Below are 19,375 nucleotides of genomic sequence, written 5' to 3' on the forward strand. Positions count from 1 at the left end.
GGAGCAGACCTGGAACAGGTCAAGGTAACATTGAACAAGGAACTCCTCGTGTTGGCTGCTGAGGATTGCAGAGGCTGCTGGGGTGGTGGCAGGGGCGAGCAGGGGCAAATGGCAGGGCAGCGTTCCTCTAGAACGGCTGAAGCCTCTGTGCAGAGGCTGGACCCTACCGCCACGGCGCAGCCCTCTGGAGGGGACGCCTGCCGAGAGCCTGCTGGGCAGTGCCTTGCTTCCCGAGGGCAGGCGACCGCTCCTGCTGCTGGAACAGGAGAGCGCAGATGCTGCCGCGGCCCCGCACCCTCGTTGTCCTGCCACGGGAAGGGGGGGCTGACCCGGCTCCCCTCCTTTCCCTGCCTTGCCTGTGCCCACACCCTCGTCCCCGGCCGTCACCCCGCGTGGGGACATGGCCTCGGGCGGGGCCGGGCGCGGCGGGCGCTCCTCGGGCGGGCCCGGCTGCGGCCCCGTGCGCGGCCAGCAGGCGTCCCCGCCGCTCCGCCCCGCTCCGCGCAGGCGGGCTGAGCCCGGGGGCGGCCCGGCCCGGCCCGGCCCCGCTCCGCGGGCACCGGCACACCCGGCAGCGCCCTCCCCCCGCCACAGCGGCGGCGCTGCCGCGGCTCCGCGGGTGAGGGACGCGCCGGCCGGGCCCGGAACGCCCCCGCGCAGCTTCCGCCCGGCGCGGCTCGGGCCCGGGAAAGCGGGACGGGCGGAGCGGCAGCACCCGGCCGGGATGGGCGGCGGCTGCCGGGAGACAAAAGGCCGGCGCGTGTCCGCCTCTGCGGCAGCGCGGGGTGCGCGGCCGCTGCCCCTCCCCGGGCCGCCTGCGGCAGGGACCGGGGCCGCCGCCTGGCCGCAGCCCAGCCGCCCTCCCCGCCTCGCTGCGGCTCCGGGAAAACACCGTCATATGCAAAGGGTGATAGGCGGCAGCGCGGCGCAGGCGGTCTGTGCCGAAGCCCGTGTGCAGTGTTAACCCCGGGCAGCAGGCGGAGAGAGGGTAATAGAGCGGGTCCTTACAAACCCGTGTGTAGGTGTGATGGGAAAAAGAAAGGGAGCGGCCACCTTTTATTAGGCACTAAATCTCCTGAATTATAAGTAGCAAAACCCCAACGCCGTAACACCGTGCTGGTTGGGGTTTTATTCTCTGGTATAGCATTCTGTTCGTTACCGTGTGAGCGGTGCCGATGCGTGCGGAGGCACGGCAGAGCGTGACTGCCGGAGCGGCACCGGGCGGTGCCCAAAGTTCCCGCTGTCCCCGCAGCAGCAGGAAGCAGCATCCCTTTGGGTTGAGGGGCTGGGGCGGAGGGAGGGAGGGGCTGCTGCCGGGCTGCCCCCTTGCAGCCGCCGCCGCAGCCCGCCTGGCTTCCCGTGAGGTCTCCCTGGGATCGGGAGTGAGAGAAGCAAACTCTGAAGTTGTGCCCGAAGAAAAGTTGCCCGACTAGAGAAGTCGGGGGGATCCCGAGTGTCGCCACCCGCTCAATCCTGTTTGGTCCTGGGTTCTTCCTGCTTTTTCTGCAAACCCAGGGGAAGGGCAGGGTTTGCCTAGGAAGCTTGCCGTAGTCTTATGCAGACAAGGGGAGAAAGGAAACGACCCGTCTTCAGAGCGGCACCTCGCCTTGTTTAGTCTTCTCATCTCCTGGCCAGGGTTGGAATGGAGGCTGAGGGAGGCCTGAGCAGTGCTGGTGCCGGCTCTCCCCAGTCGTAGCCCCTCCTAAAGAAAACACGTCTGAGCCCTCGTGGTGAAGAACCAAACCCAACAAAAGTTGGATCTTTTTCGGAGAGGGGCCGGGGGCGCCGAGCCCGGCGACTCCGTTCGCGGAGCGCTCGACAGCGGCGGAGCGCTCGCCGCGGCTGGGACTTGACCTGCAGAGGGCAATAGTTGGACGCAAATGCCAACAAAGGCAGCGGGGCTCGCTGGCTCGGCGCCGCGGCCGGGACCCGAGAATGCTGTGTAGGTAGGCAGCAGTTCTTAATTAATGTATATTGAAACAAAAGATCGGGTAAAGTGTTTGGTTTGTCTTTAGGCTACGTTTTTAAGGCTAATCTAATTCATAACTGTTAGACTTATTTAAAGATATTAACACAAACTTCCAGGAAAACCATGAGGTTGACTCCACAATTACCCCAAATGATAATTGTTTACCGGAACGTTTACATTCAGCTGCTTGGATTCGTATTATTTGCGTTATTATTCTTTGCGACTCAGACAGGAGAGATGGAAACGAAGGGGAACTTTCCTAATTGTTGTAGCGATTGTCAGGGCGACCGCGCAGACTTTGTGGGAGGAGGCGGCAGGCGCCCGGCGCGGCGGAGCGGGGCCATTGTGTGCGGGGCCGGGCTCCGTTCAGCACCGGCGGGCGGACAGCTCCGGCCCGGCCCGCAGCCTCCGCTCGGGGCGGGCGGATGGGAACTCGCCTCCGCCTGCCCTAGCAGTCCTCCTCCCCGCTGGTAATGGATGCATCAGGGAGTGGAAAAGAGCTCACTTTGTCTCCCCGTCGGTGCGTGTAGATGCGGCTGCCGTAGGCGTCTGTGGCTTGTGTACATACATGGCTTTAATAATTACACATAAGGCACTATAACCTCGTAATTCAGGGAAGACTAGAAAACGCGACCAAATTGGAGTGTTGGCAGCAGGGGTGATTGCAGGTCTGCATGCGTACTCTTCCCAACTCGCCGCCCCCTCCCGCCCCCCCCCCCCCCAATCATATTTATCTGAGATTATGTCAAATTTCAGTGATCGGAAATGTCTTGCCCAAGCCCTATTCCTGCTGGAAAAAGTCAAAAGGGTTCCTGGCATTAACTCGACCTTGCATCATTCCTGATGAAATTAGCAGAGCTGCTTGTTTAGAGCTTTGCTAAGGATGAGCTTTGGTGACAGTAAGAAGTAAGGAATTTGGGGTTTAACCCCACGTCTGAGCAGGATCCATCTGCTTTCACTGGCTGCAAAGCCTGAGACCAGCACTTGAAAGCGCCTTAGACCCGCAGTCCATTTTTCACTTGTCTTTAAGTGCAAGCGATGGGAATTGCTAACCTCGGCTAAGAAAATTTCATTTTCCCCATCCTGCTAAACGGTTCTGGTCGACATATGTTTGTTATCAGAGAGAGGTGCTATGAACACAGAGCCATTTTCTTAGCAGCTCTTTGACTCTGTGTTACCATAGTCCCACACGGCATTGGTCCTTTCCCGTTGGGAATCATGAATAAGAGACTATGAAGCTTGCACGTCAGATCTTCCTCAATTAATCCACCATTAGCATGTTCGGGATCCTCTACTGGATGGTTAACAGCAGCTTTGGTAACTGTGTGCTGTCCATACCCAATTATGCTCTGCTAAAAATGAACTCTGCAGAAGAACCTTCCTGAGCTGTCAGTGTCTCCCGTTTTCCTATTTTAACGCTTGTGTGTAGTGGCAGGCGACAGATGGTGTAGATCAGATCGATTTGATTGCATTAGGCGATTTTTTTTTCCTCCTCTCCCCCCCGACTCCTTTTCTGGAAGCCCACATTCATCTGAGAGGCGATCGCCGGGGACATGGGAAGCAGGAGCAGCCGCCGATGTGTGAAAGCAACGAGACATGGCCAGCCAGAGGCGCCGGGGTCCCTTCACGGGGTTTGTTAACATGGTAATCCGGCACCAGGAGAGAAAGCTGCTTTCTGCTGCCTAGAGCCCATTCCCCACCACACATCAGATGACTCCCTGGCTTCACACACAGTTGGAGTTCTGCTCGAAACCTGGATTTAAAGGGTAAGCGCTTCAATAGAGGTGGATTTCTGGTGGTTACTTGGGTAGGTGGCAAAAGGAGCGATCTTCCAGCAATTTTAAAAGAGGCTCCCTTTGAGTGGGCATGAATATTTTCTTCCTTTCTTCTCTCTCTCTCTTTTTTTTTTCCCTGTGCCCCCTCCCCTTTGACCAGCGAGCCCCCTAATTCAGAACAATTTCTCACACGGAAAGACATCGCGCCTCTCTGTTGACGGATGGGGTCAAATATTCCCCCCTCTGAAATTTTCGTGGAGAGCCCGAGCTCTGCTCAGACCTTCGCTCCTGATAGCTTAATTGTTTTAATTCCCTCCATCCGATCCCCTCCCTTCTGTGTGTGTGTGTGTGTGCGTGTGCGGTGTGTGCGTCCCCCTCCGCGGGCACGGCAGAGGAGGCGGAGGTGCCCCCCGGGGCCCTTCCCCGGCCCCGCCGGGCTGGCGCTCCGGCACCCGGGCTCTTTTTGCGCGGAGCGGGGCGGCAGCGCCGATAACCATGGCTTTCCGGAGCCGGTGAACAAAGGTATTTAGTGCCGCGGCGCGCCGCCACGGGCACCTCCCGCACGGCGCGGAGAAGGTGCGGGCGGGCAGCGCGGCGGGGGCTCGGTGCCCCCGTGCCCGGGGCGTGCGGCCGCCGGGAGCGCGGGGCTGGCAGGGGCGCGGGGCTGGCAGGGCCCGGCGGCGGCGGCAGCGGCGGCCCCGGGAGCGGCGCGGCGCTCGGCGCTGTCCGTGGCCGCGGGTGCTGAGGGGCCCGCGGGCGGGGGTGCGGCGGGCCGGTGCGGGGCGGCGGGGCTGGGCACGGGAAGTTTCGGTAGGCGCTGTGTTAGCGGGAGTACTGGGGGGGCTGTTGTTCGGGGAGGGGAAGGGCAGTGTCAGATGGACACAGCGAGCACAGCGCTGGCGCCGCGCGGGGCTGCTTTTCCCCGAGAATCGCATTCTTTAATATTAAAAAAAAAAAAACAAACCAAAAAACAAACAAACAAAAAACCCCCAACCCCACGCAAAGTTTGGATTTCTGCCTAATTCTCGATGCATTTGTGGAGCGCCTCCCAGTTTCGGAGAATATCAGTCTAGGGTATCAGTATAGACTTGTTTTCGCCATGACTCGGTGCATTTCACTTTTTCAAACGGCTTTTGTTCAAGTTGAAGGAAACCCACTGCATCAGTTATTTGAGTTCCAATGCCAGCTAATGGGGTTACAGCCTTCAGTTTCACAGCGGGGGAAAAATTACAGTGTTTGTTATTTACTTTCCAGCTGCCATTTAGAATACGACTAGAAAGCTTGCTCTGTTAGAGGATACAGGAAATAATACCTAAAATGAGATTAAAATAGAGGAGAGTGTGTTGGAAATAATTTTTAAATTATTTAAAATAATGTAACTATCAAAGTATTTATTTTCGCTTTCTCTCTTTGTTTTTCTCATTTCTTTCAAATTCGAGTAAGAGTATGTGATACAAAACAAATACAGTCTTCTCGTATGTTTTCATAGGAAGCATAGTGGTAATACATCAACGGAGGCAAGGGCTCATGTTAAGGAAGAAATCTGTAGAAAAAGCAAGCACCTTGTATTAATTTCAGTTGGAATCTAATCAACAAGCTGGTCAGTCACCGAGTGCAGTGGATAATGAGGGCTGTGTGTGCTGCATAATTACTCATGGCTGAAGAAGTGCGGAGTACCCCTGCTCTGCGCGGGTTCGGACCGTGCGGTGCTAATTTCATTCCCCCCTCCCTACCACTCACACGGAAGCTGTTCTCAGCATCAAGAGCCGGGGTGAAATAGCACGGAGAAGTTCCTTAGCGCTAGGCGAAGTGTGCAGTGCCATGACGTTGCAGAGATCCTTTCTATTTAGTTGGCGAACAATAAACGTTTATTATCACCGCGGCAGATCATCAGACAAAGCTTCCCCCTCCCGCCTCCCCCAGGCACGAGCGCTGCTGATAAGGGAACTGCTCCGGGTGACAGGCAGAGCCGCAGGCGCCATTCGGAAATAACTTCTTTTATTATTGTTATTTTTCCCCCGGTTCGCCTTTTGCAAACCTTGGCAGGGCGGCGGCAGGTGTCGGGGCGGAGGTGCGCTGCCGCCGCCGCCGCCCCCGCCCGCGCCGCGGAGCCGCCTGCCCGGCTCGGCGCTCGCAGCCGCCCGGCTCCGCCGCTCGGGCACACGCGGGGAGCGGAGTGCGCTCAATCTGTACTTTGAAGCCTTTTTCGCCTTAGGTTTTGATGGCTCTAGGAGGCCTGACAGAGGAGTGCCTCTGCTGAGATCGGAGCCTTTGCTATTTTTTTCCTTTGATTTTTTTTTTTTCCCTCTCCATCGCCTTCCTTTCCGCCCTCCCTCCTCTCGGTAGCACATCGAGTCAGTGTGAGTCAGGACTTGTAAAATGCATTTCCAAAGCCCAGATGAAAAGTCTCTCAGGCGTGTCTGCTGCTTTATCGGAGCCTTCCCAAGCCCACCTATGCAAACAGATTTGTAATATTTGTGTGCTTAACCGTGCATCTCTTTTACAGGAATCTGTTGCTGCGTATGACATCTCTCGCAAGCTCCCAGAGAGAATTGATGGAGCATACAGCTAGGGAATAGGATACCAGAGAAGCACAGAGAAAGAATCCAGGCAATCACCAGGTAAAGTCAGCCTTACTTTGATTTATTTCCTTTCATCTCGCCTGCAAGCTCTTGCCCGCTCCAGTAAGGGAGCAGGAGAGCAGAGGGACTGTACGTGTGTGTATTAAATGCCTACTCCTCTCGTTTGCTTCTTTAGGATGGGAAGGTTCAGCGTCCAGTGGATATGGGACAAGATCGCTTGGCAACCCTTGTGGATTCTCCTTCTTCTGGAGGCGAATTATAGTTATGGATTTATTGTCCCGGTTGCAGCACTTCCACCAGCAGCAGCAACAGCAGCAGCTTTCTGACTCTCTTCGGTGACGGGTATTCTTGGGTGGATAATACGGATTACGTTGTTATTGCTTAAGAATACGCGTAGTCGAGGAGAGTACCGGCGGCGGGCAGGCAGGCAGGCAGCGCGACCGCCCCCAGCCCACCAGCTGGCTCCTCACCTCCTCTAGTTGCCAAGGTAGCACCTTTTCCATCTTTTCCTACGCTTTGCAATGTTTCATTCTATGTCTCTGCCCGGGCGGGGGGAGCTCGAACGCCCTGTCTCTTGCGGAGGGGGTGCCCGGAGTGTGTGTGTGCGTGGGAGCAAGCCCAGGGCTGGGCCAGCTCCTCGGCAGAGGGTGGCCGGGGGAGCCGCGGCCGCTGCGGGCTGCGCCTTGGCGGGCAGCGCTCCTTAGGCTGCTCCGGGGCCGGGGGGAGGCTCTCGCCCCGTGCGGGCAGCCCCGGTGCCCCGGCACTCGGTCGGCAGCCCCAGCCCGCTCCGTCCGCGGCCCCTCGCCCCTCTCCGGCGTGGGGCGCGGATGGGGATGCGAGGCGGCCGGCCTCGCCCGCCAGGGCTCCCTCCCACCGGGACACGGGGTGCCCGCAGGGCCCCGGCTCCGTCCGCGCCCCCGGCAGAGCCCGGGCTGCCGCCCCGCCGGCGGGCACGGCCCCGGGCCCGCAGCAGCCGGGCCGTGCGGGGCTGGGGTGCCCGCGGGCGGGGAGTGCCGAGCACCCCGTGCTAGCGGGGCCGGGGAGGGACACCCGCACGGCCAGAGCGCCCCACGCCCGGGGAAGCCCCTCTTCCCCGGCTGCCGAGGGGTTCGGCCATGCAGCGGGGCCGCTCCTGGGGAGCAGTTGAAGCCGCTTGCTTTCAATGGGAGCAATGCCCCTCTTGCTCTTTTATCCTCACCCTACAGCCTGGGGAGGGCAGGATTAGGAATCCACCTTCACACCAGCTCCAGCCCAGCAGAGTTTATCAGCTTCTGAGGCCCCAGATTGAGACACACGTTCAGGGCCAAAGCTGAGGGGTTTTTTTTCCCTCTGCAGCTCAGGTGGTGGCTTATTTGTGCCCTTTTCTAGAGATTAGGACTCCTGAAATGCTACTTGCAGCTGGACAGGTGGGAGACACAACTAAGGGATGTTGATTCCCATAACTGGCCAAGACGTGCTCCATTGCTTTAACACAGAAAAATTGCATCTGTCCTTCTCTCCAGTCTCAGCAGCAGGGTACAGGATTTGGTTAAAACCCCGATCAGTCTTTCAGATGTTGTGCTTAGGAAAATCTAGGCATAGCATTCATAGTTCTGGTCTTTTTCCCCTGCTCCTCTGCCCACAGTCCTGGCAGGGAAAAGGAGCGGGGTGTGATCGTGCCTGTGTTTTGTCATTCAAGGCCTCTCCATATGCCCGTATCATCCCAGGTCTTGTTGCCATGAAGTCATAATTGTGAGACCAGATTTCAGCCTTAAGTGAATTAGATCAGAAGCCATTTTAAAGCAAGACCAGGAGTCCTGTGATAAGACAGCCTTTTTGAATGCATCCTTCCCCAACCTCAGCTATGATGGGGCTAGGAATGATTTTTAATGTGGCCAAGCCAGACGTGGGGTGATCATTGAGTGTGCAAGGTGGGCTGATGGAGAATGTCTTCCTCTCTGTCTCTTGCTTAGAGATTGAAAGGCTGTCGATGTTCTACTTAATAATTTCCAACAACTGCCAAAGCAATCTTAGTCTGTTGCCTTTAGTAGTAAGTGGAGCGCTCGTTGTAACACAGACGTGTGGATCTGTTATTCTTTAGACACATCTTTGATGCTAGCACTCTGATCCTTGTGTTTCTCTAATATCACTTGAAAGCAGATTTTTTTCCTTGTAGTTTAGTATGTTCAACAGCCTCAGAAATAATGTTAAATTATGCTTTAAAAAGACACGATCAGCTGCTAAATCATAGTCAGTTCAGCACCGTAACACAGCCACATTCACAAGTGCTGCAGGAACAGCGATAAAACACTATTTTAAAATCCAGGTTTGTATTACAAACCTTCCTCTGGTTTTACAGAGCTTTTAGTTTATGTTTTCCATTGAGTCACGACTTAAAATATTATTAAGAGTTCCCATTTCATCACATAAAGGGCGTGGATTTGTTTGCTCTTTGCTTGGTTGAGTACCTTGTGTAGTATGTATTGGACTGATACCCATAAATACAAGCTTAGCAAATGGTTCTTCATACTGGGTTTCTTCTAGTTGCTTTCTGTAAAGCATGGTGAGATGGTTTTGCTGAATAATGCCTTAATGACAGGGCTGATGCATTTTTAATGCATGTACTCTTTGTCATTGTCAAAATTAACATTTTGATGATTGTAGATTTCTCTTCTCCAAAATCTTTTGGGAATTGATATGCTATGTGGATTAAAAGAGTGAAAGTGTAGGATCTGACTGGAGAAATACTGGATATGCTCGCCAAAATGATTCTAGAATATTGTGTAAATGCTCAATGTGGACTCTTGGATGATGTTTCCCAATAGCATGACCTCAGAGGGACTCCCCCCATTTATTAGCAGTTCCAGGGGTCTGTCACATATACATATAGAAGGACAGAAGGGGTCATTTCTGAACAGCAGACATCTAAGTAGTGATTGTTCATACTATGGGTCTGATCCTGGCAATGCATGCAGCTTCCGTGGGACTGCTCAGGAAAGCAAGCTTGCTCACATTGAATCCAAAATATTTAGGGCCAAATCCTGCTATCCAGTGCGATAGTGAAGTCCCAATTGATTTCACTGTGGGAAAGATTAGACCCCTACTGAAAGAGATTTTTTACAATGCTACACTTCCTATTTTGCTTTAGAAATTGCAAATCCTGTGTGCTAAAAAAATTAACTCTAAAACCTCTCTGCCTCTAGTAGTTTAATGATATTTCATTGATGGAAAAAATTACTCTAAAAGTTTGTAGTGGAACATAGTAAGAAATTACTTTATAAATAAGGGGGTTTAATTGTACCAGTATGAGCAATTCCTAAGACATTTTAGAATGAGGTTTGTGGCAGAACCAGCTGTGCTTTAACAGCTATTTTGGTGAGGGCATATTTAATTAATTCAGAATGCTAAGTTTCTGTTTTAAAATGGATTTTGTAATCTGCATCCTGGTAGAAAATTAAATTAAAAAATTACCCCAAAAATAATTACTTGAACTTAGCCTTGTCTTTAAAGGCCATAATCCTATGAAGATTTATATCTCTGGGTAATTTTCTCTGCTGGAGTAGCCTTGGAGGCTGCTGCCATAGGTAAGTCTTTGTCACGCCAGGGCCCCCAGAGCGGCACAGGCGGTTGGTGGCAGAGCAAACGCTGATGTGGCAGCAGCCCTGGTGCAGCGCAGGTGACACTGTGACACTGGCTGTCCCCCACCCTGCTCTCCCTTCCCAGAGCAGGGAGCTGCCCAAGGGCCGTGTCCCTGGGCACAACGGGCGCATCATGCCCCATGGCAGGAGTGGGAGTACAAAGAGTCGTTTTGGTCCCTGCTGTCCTGGGCAGGCAGGGTCACAGCCCTGCCTGGGTCTGCCCATAGGGAGAAGCATTTCTCTGCTTAGCAGTACCCTAAATTAAGTGCTAGGGACTGCCATTGGACTTCAGGTGTTCTTTCCAGAAATAATTAAAGCTACAGCCCTTATGTATGTATATATCCCTGAATAGTATAAATATACATACATACACACAGGCACCCCTCTCTGAATTCAGAGAGGCTAGAGCATAGCAGAAAAGCCCCATTCTTCCAGACCTGACTAAAGCACAACACCCACTCACCTCAGCAGGGGCCGTGCTGTTGCAGTGTGTATTTATGACCTGTATTATGATTCCTCTTGCTGCTGCAAATTTGCCTAAAATAAATGCCCACAGTGTTGCATGTAGATGTGTACAGTTATGCAGATGCTTTTACTTTCTGCTTTTAAGACTACATATGATTTTGAGGGGAGTGTAAGTTTTCTTACCATAACAAGTTATTGTCTTTCATGTCAGTTTAGGTGGCTTCTAGTGTTCATAGGGTTTTCTTGAGGAAGCTGAAAACATCTATACATCCACACAGCTCCACACATACTTTGCAGCTGTGAGAATAAGCTAACCAGCCTTTTTCTCTGCCTTTTTACATCACGCTAGCTGTAATGTGCACAACAAATTTTTATGCACTTTTTAAAAATAGATCACCTCTTTACATACACAAAAGGCTTTTTCTTCTCTTCCTTTTAATAGATTACTATTTTTCTGAAAAGCATCGCCCCCAGGTATTACCCATAGCTGTTATGACACCTCACTATTTAGTGTTGTACTGGTAAATCATAACACTCATTATTAAGAGCCATAAATTTTTACCAGAATCATCATCTACATCCTGAAAGCTTTAATGGTAGAAACATTTCCTGGGCTAACGCCCATGATGATTACATGCTTTTTATTGCTATCATTTAGTAACCAAATTGCTCAAAAATCAAAGGACTTGATTATCCCATACCTGCAATGCATAGTGCTATTTATAAATGTTGGCTCGATAATAACAATGACTCAAAAGAAATTTAAATGACAGTCCAAAAATAAGTGGTCTAAAAGTAAAAAACAAGCCAAAATTCATAGAGGTGATAGAAAGAGTCTGACTGCAAAGGACAGAGAGGATCCTGAGGAAGGTAAAGAGAAGAGTTTAGGAGGTGATGGTAGAAGGTAGATGTGACCCAGCTTTTTCAGAGTCAGAGGAGAGGTGAGGCACCAGGGACTGTAGGTAAGGAGGCATCGCAGTGTGGCGCTGGAAGTATGTACCAGAAGTGTTGAAACCAGGGCTGGAACATCACACAAGTTTGGTAGTTTGCTTCCTGGAAAAACAGTATCTAGTTATAAGCGGCCAGCAAAAATTTAGGTGAAATGTTCCAGAAACTAGAGCGGGTTGATTGATGGGAAAAATAAGAGCCTTGAATATATACCTGGAAGGTGGTTTATATATATATTTATATACACAAACACACACACACACACACACACATATATATATGACTATACATATCTAGCCAAAATTACATTATAATGCCCATATAGATAAATGAAATGAGTATCCTGCTTTTGAAATCGTTCTCCTGCAGAAACCAGCAGGAAAGCAGTGTAGCCTGGTGTGTGCAAATTGACCTAGAAGCTATGTATGGAGAAAATGCAGCATGGCTATCAAGAAACATTTCCTTTCAGTGAACCCAATACCCCTCTAGCCAGTGAGGATGATATAAAGCAACGGAGCAATCTCCAGGCAGGAAAGACCTTGCCTGGGAGATGTAAAATTAACTTGGCCAAGACACAGCAAGCAGTGGAGGACTGGAGAGCTGTCTGGGGAGGCCTTCTTGCCTCTGACTGCTGCAGCACAGCTCCGTAGAGCTGAAATGGCCCCGATAATTTCTCAGCGCTTTATACCACTAGAAAGAAAGGGCTAGGCCCACAAGAGGTAACTTACACTTTCCAAACTACTCAAGAGTATTTCAGATTAAGTAGATCTTTTATCTCTTTTGGGATCAGTTGTCACCACCGTGTTGTTCTGTATCAGCTCATCTGAGTTGCATGCGATATACACCCCTTTCACATTATTGCATGAGGCATGAAATATTGGGAAAACATAGCTGACTTTAATATTAATGGCTGATTCATAACCTTGTTTGTAATATTAGCGGTTCCTTTACTAAATCAGGACAATACCACAAAGTTTATTAATGATCACAGGTCAAGCCAATCTTTTAAATCATTGGAAATCAAAGATAAAGTGATCAACATGGGGCTGGTCTTCTCTAATTGGAGAAAGAGGAACATTCTGAACCAGAACAGTACAGCATGCAATTGTGCAGCCTGTTACCAAAAAAAGAACCATCTCACTGCATCTTACAGAGACATTTACATAGATAATGTAGATTTCATATGACTACTTTTAAATTATCTGATAGTAAGAGCAGTGAAAATATTCACATTCTCCTAAAAGATAAAATAAAAATCAAATAAAAAGGCATCGCTAATTACTGCATTATTAAGGATTTTTTTTTTCTTCACTTTAGGTGGAAAATAGTAAGAGCAGGGGGAGGCTTGATCCTTCTCACCATCTGAAAACTCTTCCTTTAACAATCATTATTCAGGAGATAACTTAGCTAGTTACTCCAAGAAAATGCATCTCCTGTTACCTCTTCATCAATTTGCCATGATACAGTCTTCTGTTTTACAGTTTATTGCTTGCTGTTTTACTGGAGCAACACTTACTACAATCTTGATGCTCTAGTTGTTAAAAATTACCACTATGGTAAAAACTGTTTCTTGTTCCCCTACCTTTCTCCGCTGCCTTGCTGTCTCCCTTCCTGTTCACAATATATGCAAAAGATTTGAGAGGATGGAAGGGATTTTCTGTCTCAACATGTTTTATTTTAGAAATCTCAGGATCATTTAATTTCCTAATTTTTTGATGAAGGTCTTGAACTATAGAGGAGAGTAGTGGAAACTTTCTCAGACCTCAGCTTAAGAGGTGGTGATTTTTCCATTTTTAAGAAAGAGACCTTTTTCCCCAGGTGTTTGCCTGTGTCTGAGTTATGCAGAACATAGTAACAAAATTACCTTCAAGGTTTCAGTACAATCCTTTCTGGTTTTACTTCTCATTGTCCTTTGTTGTGTTATGACATCTTGTGGCTGTCCTATCATGTGTGACACATGTGATAACATAAATCCATTTGCCTTCAGTTGTTCAAAGAACCCCTTGATGAAAGCTGCATCTGCGAGTCCCCGCTCTAGGAAGCAAGAGCCAAACCCACTCCCTTTTGCTCTTCTTGTTTAGATGCTTGTCATTTCTGTCTATTTAAATTCTTACCAGCAAAGGAGGCAGGACCAGTCTAGACCTTTGGTTAGAGATGAACATAGACATGTTTAGTTTTCTTTTTCTGGAGCTGCAGTGAGGCAGTGCTGCTCACTCTGTTCCAGCCTCCCTGGTAGAGAGGAAGGAAAAACTCCAATGGGGGAAAGAATGCTGAATGGGTGGGATGAGAAATCCAAGGAAAACAAATCAAATAAATAAATCTACACACACAATACCTAGCTAGGCTTTTCAGGTTTTAGTTTTTATCAAATGCAACTCTCTTTTAAGTATTCCACATTTCTTGAATGCAAAACTTAAACATGTGCCCTGTAGAGAGGCTCAGAACATTAGCTCTGCTTTCTCTAATAAAATCTCTCTTCTGAGATTAACTCTGGAGCTAGCAGTGAGGTCAGTGTTTCATTTCATATAAGTCAGCTCATGCTGACAAGGGTCTGGCCTTCTTAGTGATGGGCCGTTTGCTGCTCAGAAGTGTGAGGAATGGCTTTCTGAAATATCGATAACTCGCCTTCACTAGAGTTCATGATCAAATTTGGCTGGCAAGTATCAATGTGCTACAGCCAGACTGCAGGGCTGAGATGCTCAGGCTTGGGCCAGCTGCTAAGGTCTGCTTCCTAAATCAGAGGCTAACTCTTCCATTAGTGTAAATCAGTGGTTTATAACGATGTCAAATGAGATTTGTGTCAGAGTGGCCCGGACTACAACCCGGTCTTGGGATTTGAAAAGGAATAGAAAAATTAGGCTGTGACCATTAGAATTCTTTTTCATTTGGTTTTGTTGTGCATATTTGTGAATGTGCCTATACACACGTGCACACACATGCATTTTGTTCCCATGGACTTGTGGCCATGTGGCTGCCATTTAACATGGACCTAAGAGCACAGAATCTTCCTCCTGGTGTGGTTTGATTGACATGTGCAGAGATCTCACATAAAGGCTCTGGGATCCCGCTTTTCATCCATAAAAGGAAAGCAGGCAAGCTTCATCCCTGGCTAAACCCTTTGCACAATATACATCAATAATGAGGCAGCATCTATTTATACATTGCTCACTGGAAATGACTGAATTCAGACAGAAGTTGGTGAGGCAGCCTGAGCTCCACCAGCCTCCATGGAGTCTATTGTTAGTACCCAGGATGACTCCTCAGGCAAATGGAGAAGAGAGGCACGATTTGGAGCCTACCATGCCACGGGAGGAATACCAGCTTCCACACTTGGCAGGTGGTGTCTCCACTCAGAGAATGCCTTCTCTGGCTCTGCCAGAACCCGGCAGTCATGGAGGAGGAACGCAGGAGAGATGGTCACGAGAGCTGCTGCTCCCCAGGAAATGGAATGCTGACTTAGGTTTACCCACAGGGTGAGAGCTCCCTGCCTTTTTTCATGAGAAAAGGACATGTCCAAGAGGGAATGGGAGGAAGGCAGTTCGACCTTCATACACACTGATGCCGTCTTGCCATATTGTTGCAGAAGGTTTTCAACAATATTTCTTTACCTAGAAAAAGAAGGATGCAGTAAAAACGCCCCATTCAGTGTTACGGCATTGGTTAGGTCCGTCTGTGTGCCGATTGTCCACCAACACATGTCTGTGATGATGAAAACTGCCTTGTTTGTGACATATTTATATAAATAAGGTACTCAGAACTCCTTAGCAGAGCACAATCCAGGCAGTGCTTTTGCTCCATATCCTTCTTCACTCCTGCTTTCCTCTGTGGCTCTTGTGTACTTTGCCCATATGCTCTGAAGCTATCTTGTTTTCAGTTTTATGTACGTTTTATGTAAATTAGAAGAATCAAGCTCCTCTGCTTGCTAAATTATAAATTGAGTGGAAATTGGCCGACTCTCTTTAGACTATGTAAGTTATACAAGATGTAAGTAATCAAGCTCAGCAGGCTGGGCTGGGGAGGGAAAACACGTCAATAGCATGGGCCACGTGAGCTGTGTCCGTGTGTCTCCATGCACTGCTGTTTGCCTTTGCAGCCTCAAATATCTCTTTGCTCTAAAGTGCCAGTCCAGCTCCTTTCAGACCATTTTCCAAGATGCAGGTTTATTGCCTCCTTTGGTAGTTTGCTTGGTATATTCAGTACGCCTTGTATAAATGAACTGCTCTTAAATGCCTGTTTCCACTCTCTTGCTTTAGGATCAGAGTAGCTTCAGACTGCCTCCTCTGGGAGCACTGATTCATTTTCCTTCCCTTCTTCCCCTGTAAGTTAAAATGCCTGTTGATTTTAATGTCTGTCTCCTTGGCTTACTCCCTGCTTTGGCTCTATTTCCCCTACCCCACACTGCTTTTCATATGCCTGAATTTTGCCCTGGGTTATCTTTTCCTTAGTAGCCCATTGCAACCTCACAGAGGAGGACTGTGGTGCAAGAGCAGGAGCCTGGCACTGGCTGGCAGCCTGTCAAACATTGCCAGGAGAGCAGGGAATTTGGTTGATGTCTTGAGTCTTGGTGAGATGGTGGGGAATCTGCTGCAGGGTAGAAAAGACAGTCTCGCTGTAACCTGTTAGGGCACCAGTTAGACCAAGTTTTTAGAAAAAGGGGCGTTAAATCAGACACCTAGGCCTATCTTTACGTGAGCCAGGTAGGACCAGTGTTATTATGAGCAGATATAAGTACCCCTAAGAGATGAGCCTGACTGCAGTCTCAGCACAGACAGGCATTGGCTGCAGCAGCATCCACATGCTGCCAGATTGACCAGAGCAGCCTTGTGCTGTGGCCAGCAGCCCATCCACCCCAGCAGCACCAAGCTGCATCTGGGCAGAGCTTGGGGTAGCTCTGCTCTCCGTCTTTTAGCTCCATGCCAGGCAGAGAAAAGCATCTTCAGTGTAGTGCAGTTCTTATCAACTGACCGACATTTTAAAGCCGGCATCATGGAGATTGAATCCCATTGCCATGGAAAATCCAGGTTAGAAATTTATTGCTGGGGGTGGGGAATTGAGGGCATTGGGTGGGCTCTGCAGCCATGGTCCCAGGCACAGACCTCCAGCAGGCAGCCTGTTCCCAGGTACTGCACAGCCCTCTGTGCTCTGCTGACTCTGGCAGGGTTGAAGTGTGTGCTCAACAAAAAGGGATCCTGGATGAGCAGTCAGATGGCTTTCAGGAATCTCAGGCTAGGACTCACAGGGCTCAAAGGAGACCCTCTCTGCTCAGGCTGTGTCCTGCAATTATTTGAGTTTGGGTTCTCTTTCACTGAGTTCATAAAATACATACTTTTTCTTTTAATTCATTAAATACTTTGATTCAGTGATATACCTTCAGAATGTGGTTTGTTCTGTGCAGTCAAATGTTTACTGAGGATGATAAAATATATTCAACCTGCCTTTTTAGAGCTGCTTCTTTTACTTCATAACCTTTTGTTTCCTGGTGTGATTTTTACTGAACCTCTGCCTACTTTATTTATCAGGCCACATATAAATTTATTACCACTTGTATTTCCAAATAAAAGACTCATAGATTGGTAAGTAGTCTATAAGTCGAGCTGCTATTCCTTGAAACTCATAAAAGGATGATTTTGATCCATGGAATCGCTAATTAAAGCTGCTTTTCAATACCCAAAAATTAAGTTAACAGTAATTAATGTAGCCAGCCTGGAACCTTAGGAAACTACTGCCAGCAAGTGTCTTTTGGTGCACTCAAGAGGATGCGGTTTGATTGTTGGCACCAACAGACAGGTTGGGAATTGTAAACATGGTAATTAGCAGTAAGTTTCTGGATCTCAACTTGCCAGACTGGCAGTCTGATTCTTGGAGTAGTTGTCGCATGGGAGGAGGGAAAAACAAAGTAAGGGAATTAGAGCAACCTTGCATTGCTCCACCAACATATGCCACTGGACCAATGTTTTTCTTGGCAAAGATCTCTGACAAGGCGCTTAAAAGCAGTATTGCAGCCCTACTGCAAACTGTGAACTTCACTGCAGGCATCAACCAAGCAACTGCCTCTGGCTCTTCTCTTTAAACTATGAGTGTTACTCCATGGTAAGGAATTTCAGAGTCTGACATCCTTCCACTCCACCTCAGTGGTGGAGCACAGTGTTGATAAGGTTATCAACAATAATGGGATTAAAAGAGTTAAAATCCAGCTTTTGCGTTAATCCTGGAGTATTCTATTGTTGAGCTATCAAAGATTAAGGTTATAGTAACCTTATTAATCCTTGGTGTAGTGTAAATAAAAAGGAAATGTCAACCTTAATTCCACCATGAAATTAAATCTTCACTTCTCTAAATGATGATTTCAACACAGCTTACTGCAGCCAATGTGGTTTATGAAAATGCGTAACCCATGTGAATTTAAGAAATCCAATCTGAGAGACAGAGAGAAAGGGGTGATAAAACATGGCACTTGTTTTGTTTTAAATGAAAAAAAAATAGTATTCATTCAGATTGGATGTCTGCAGAAACTATACCTAGAGCCAAAGAAGTATGCAAAGAATTAGGAAGGGACTGTGAATGCTCATGGTGTACATCCCTGTGAGGCAGAGAATGCAGCTGCCAGCCCACAGCAGATCAGACATCCCTGTGCCAGAGGGCAGCCACAGTGCTGCTGGTGCTGTCCCATTCCTGTCCCCTGCTTGCAGGGCACTGGGTGGCCTTGTCAGTGCCTCAGTAGCAGGGACAGGGTGCCCTGACACAAGCACTGAGCATTGATCCGCTTGTGCTTTCAGTGCCAGAGACAGTGTGATGAAAACCAAAAAATGGCAGAAATGAAATGGTTGCTGAACCTTCTGCAAACAGGAAGCCTTCACAGGTGCTGGTGTGAAGGGAACATGTTTTCCTGGCTAAGGTGATTTCTAGAGGGGTGGGAGTTACCTTTTTTGACAGTGGATAGTTTTCTCCTCATTTGTGCTGGGCACAGCCCCTGCTCACCCTGCCCACAGAGGTTGAACCTATAAGTAGGTCTGAAACTGCCTCTGGGACCAGCTACCTGAAGAGAGGGAAAGACAGACAGACTGAGCTTTGCTTAGAAGTCAATGGGATCTGGTCCAGGTAGATCTGTGTTTCTTTGTGCAGAGCGGGTGGGGAATTACAGTAAGCAGAAGTGGGCTGAGTAGTCTTTCTTATGCTTTTTTGACTTGGAGGAGAAATAAAGCAGTGGTAAAATGGGGTGATTCAGAATTATTCTGCATATTAAGTATCTCAATCACTCACTCAAAGTCTAGGAGAGTGGTAGTTAAATATCAAGGAGCTGCCTATAGCGGGAACTGAGCTCTCTGGAGGGCAAAAGGCATTGTGAGAGAATAAGAGATGGTTTTAGAGGGGCTGTTCCCAGGGAAAGGGGCTTTCCCATCTGCCCCATGGTTTCTGCATGTTCTGGAAATTACTGGGTTTGTGGACTGATAGTGCTGGAGAGTGGGCATGTTCTGCATCTTCGTATTGTTTGCTCCAGTTCTCATAAACTCTGATAAAGTTGCATAATGAAATTCAGGCTCATAAAAGAACTCATTTAAGATGGGTTTTTTTCCTTCTTCACTCACTGAATCATGCTCTTCTCTGGTGTCTGAATTGTCCCAGCTCCAGAGCGTGCACCGGTTCAGATGTGCCCGCTGGGCCCTGGGCTGTCTCCATCCCCTCTGCAGCTGCAGTTGCTGCCACAAACACAAATTGGCTCGCTCTGGCTCCTCTTGTCTTTCCGCAGCGTAGGAACAGATAATGGGCCCATGGGGTTGCTCAGAAATATTGCTGGTTTCCAGTGCTAGCATAATGGTCCCTTCTAGGTAGTATCCCTTTCCTGGACAATTTCCCAGTAAAATAGCAAATGGCAACTGCAGAGCAGTAAAGGCAATGGCATATTTGTTTGACTGACATTTCAGAGCCTGCAGAGCAAATGCAATTAGGATCCACAGTGTGCTGCAGTTTCCTTCCTTCATTTCCCTGCCTTGGAAGGAACTACTGTTAGGATCAGCTGAA

General features: G+C 49.1%; 1 long non-coding RNA gene across 1 annotated transcript in view; it reads left to right on the top strand.

Moving 5' to 3' along the window:
- The first annotated feature begins 6,250 nt into the window (after positions 1-6,250).
- Positions 6,251-19,375, top strand: part of LOC132077050 (uncharacterized) — a 41,464-nt gene continuing 28,339 nt past the window's right edge. The window contains exons 1-2 of the long non-coding RNA XR_009418990.1: positions 6,251-6,365; positions 6,502-6,813. This is a non-coding gene — a long non-coding RNA (uncharacterized LOC132077050). The remainder of the gene's footprint in view (positions 6,366-6,501; positions 6,814-19,375) is intronic.

This window comes from Ammospiza nelsoni, chromosome 9 (assembly GCF_027579445.1).
Source record: "Ammospiza nelsoni isolate bAmmNel1 chromosome 9, bAmmNel1.pri, whole genome shotgun sequence".
In the NCBI taxonomy this organism is placed as follows: Eukaryota; Metazoa; Chordata; class Aves; order Passeriformes; family Passerellidae; genus Ammospiza; species Ammospiza nelsoni.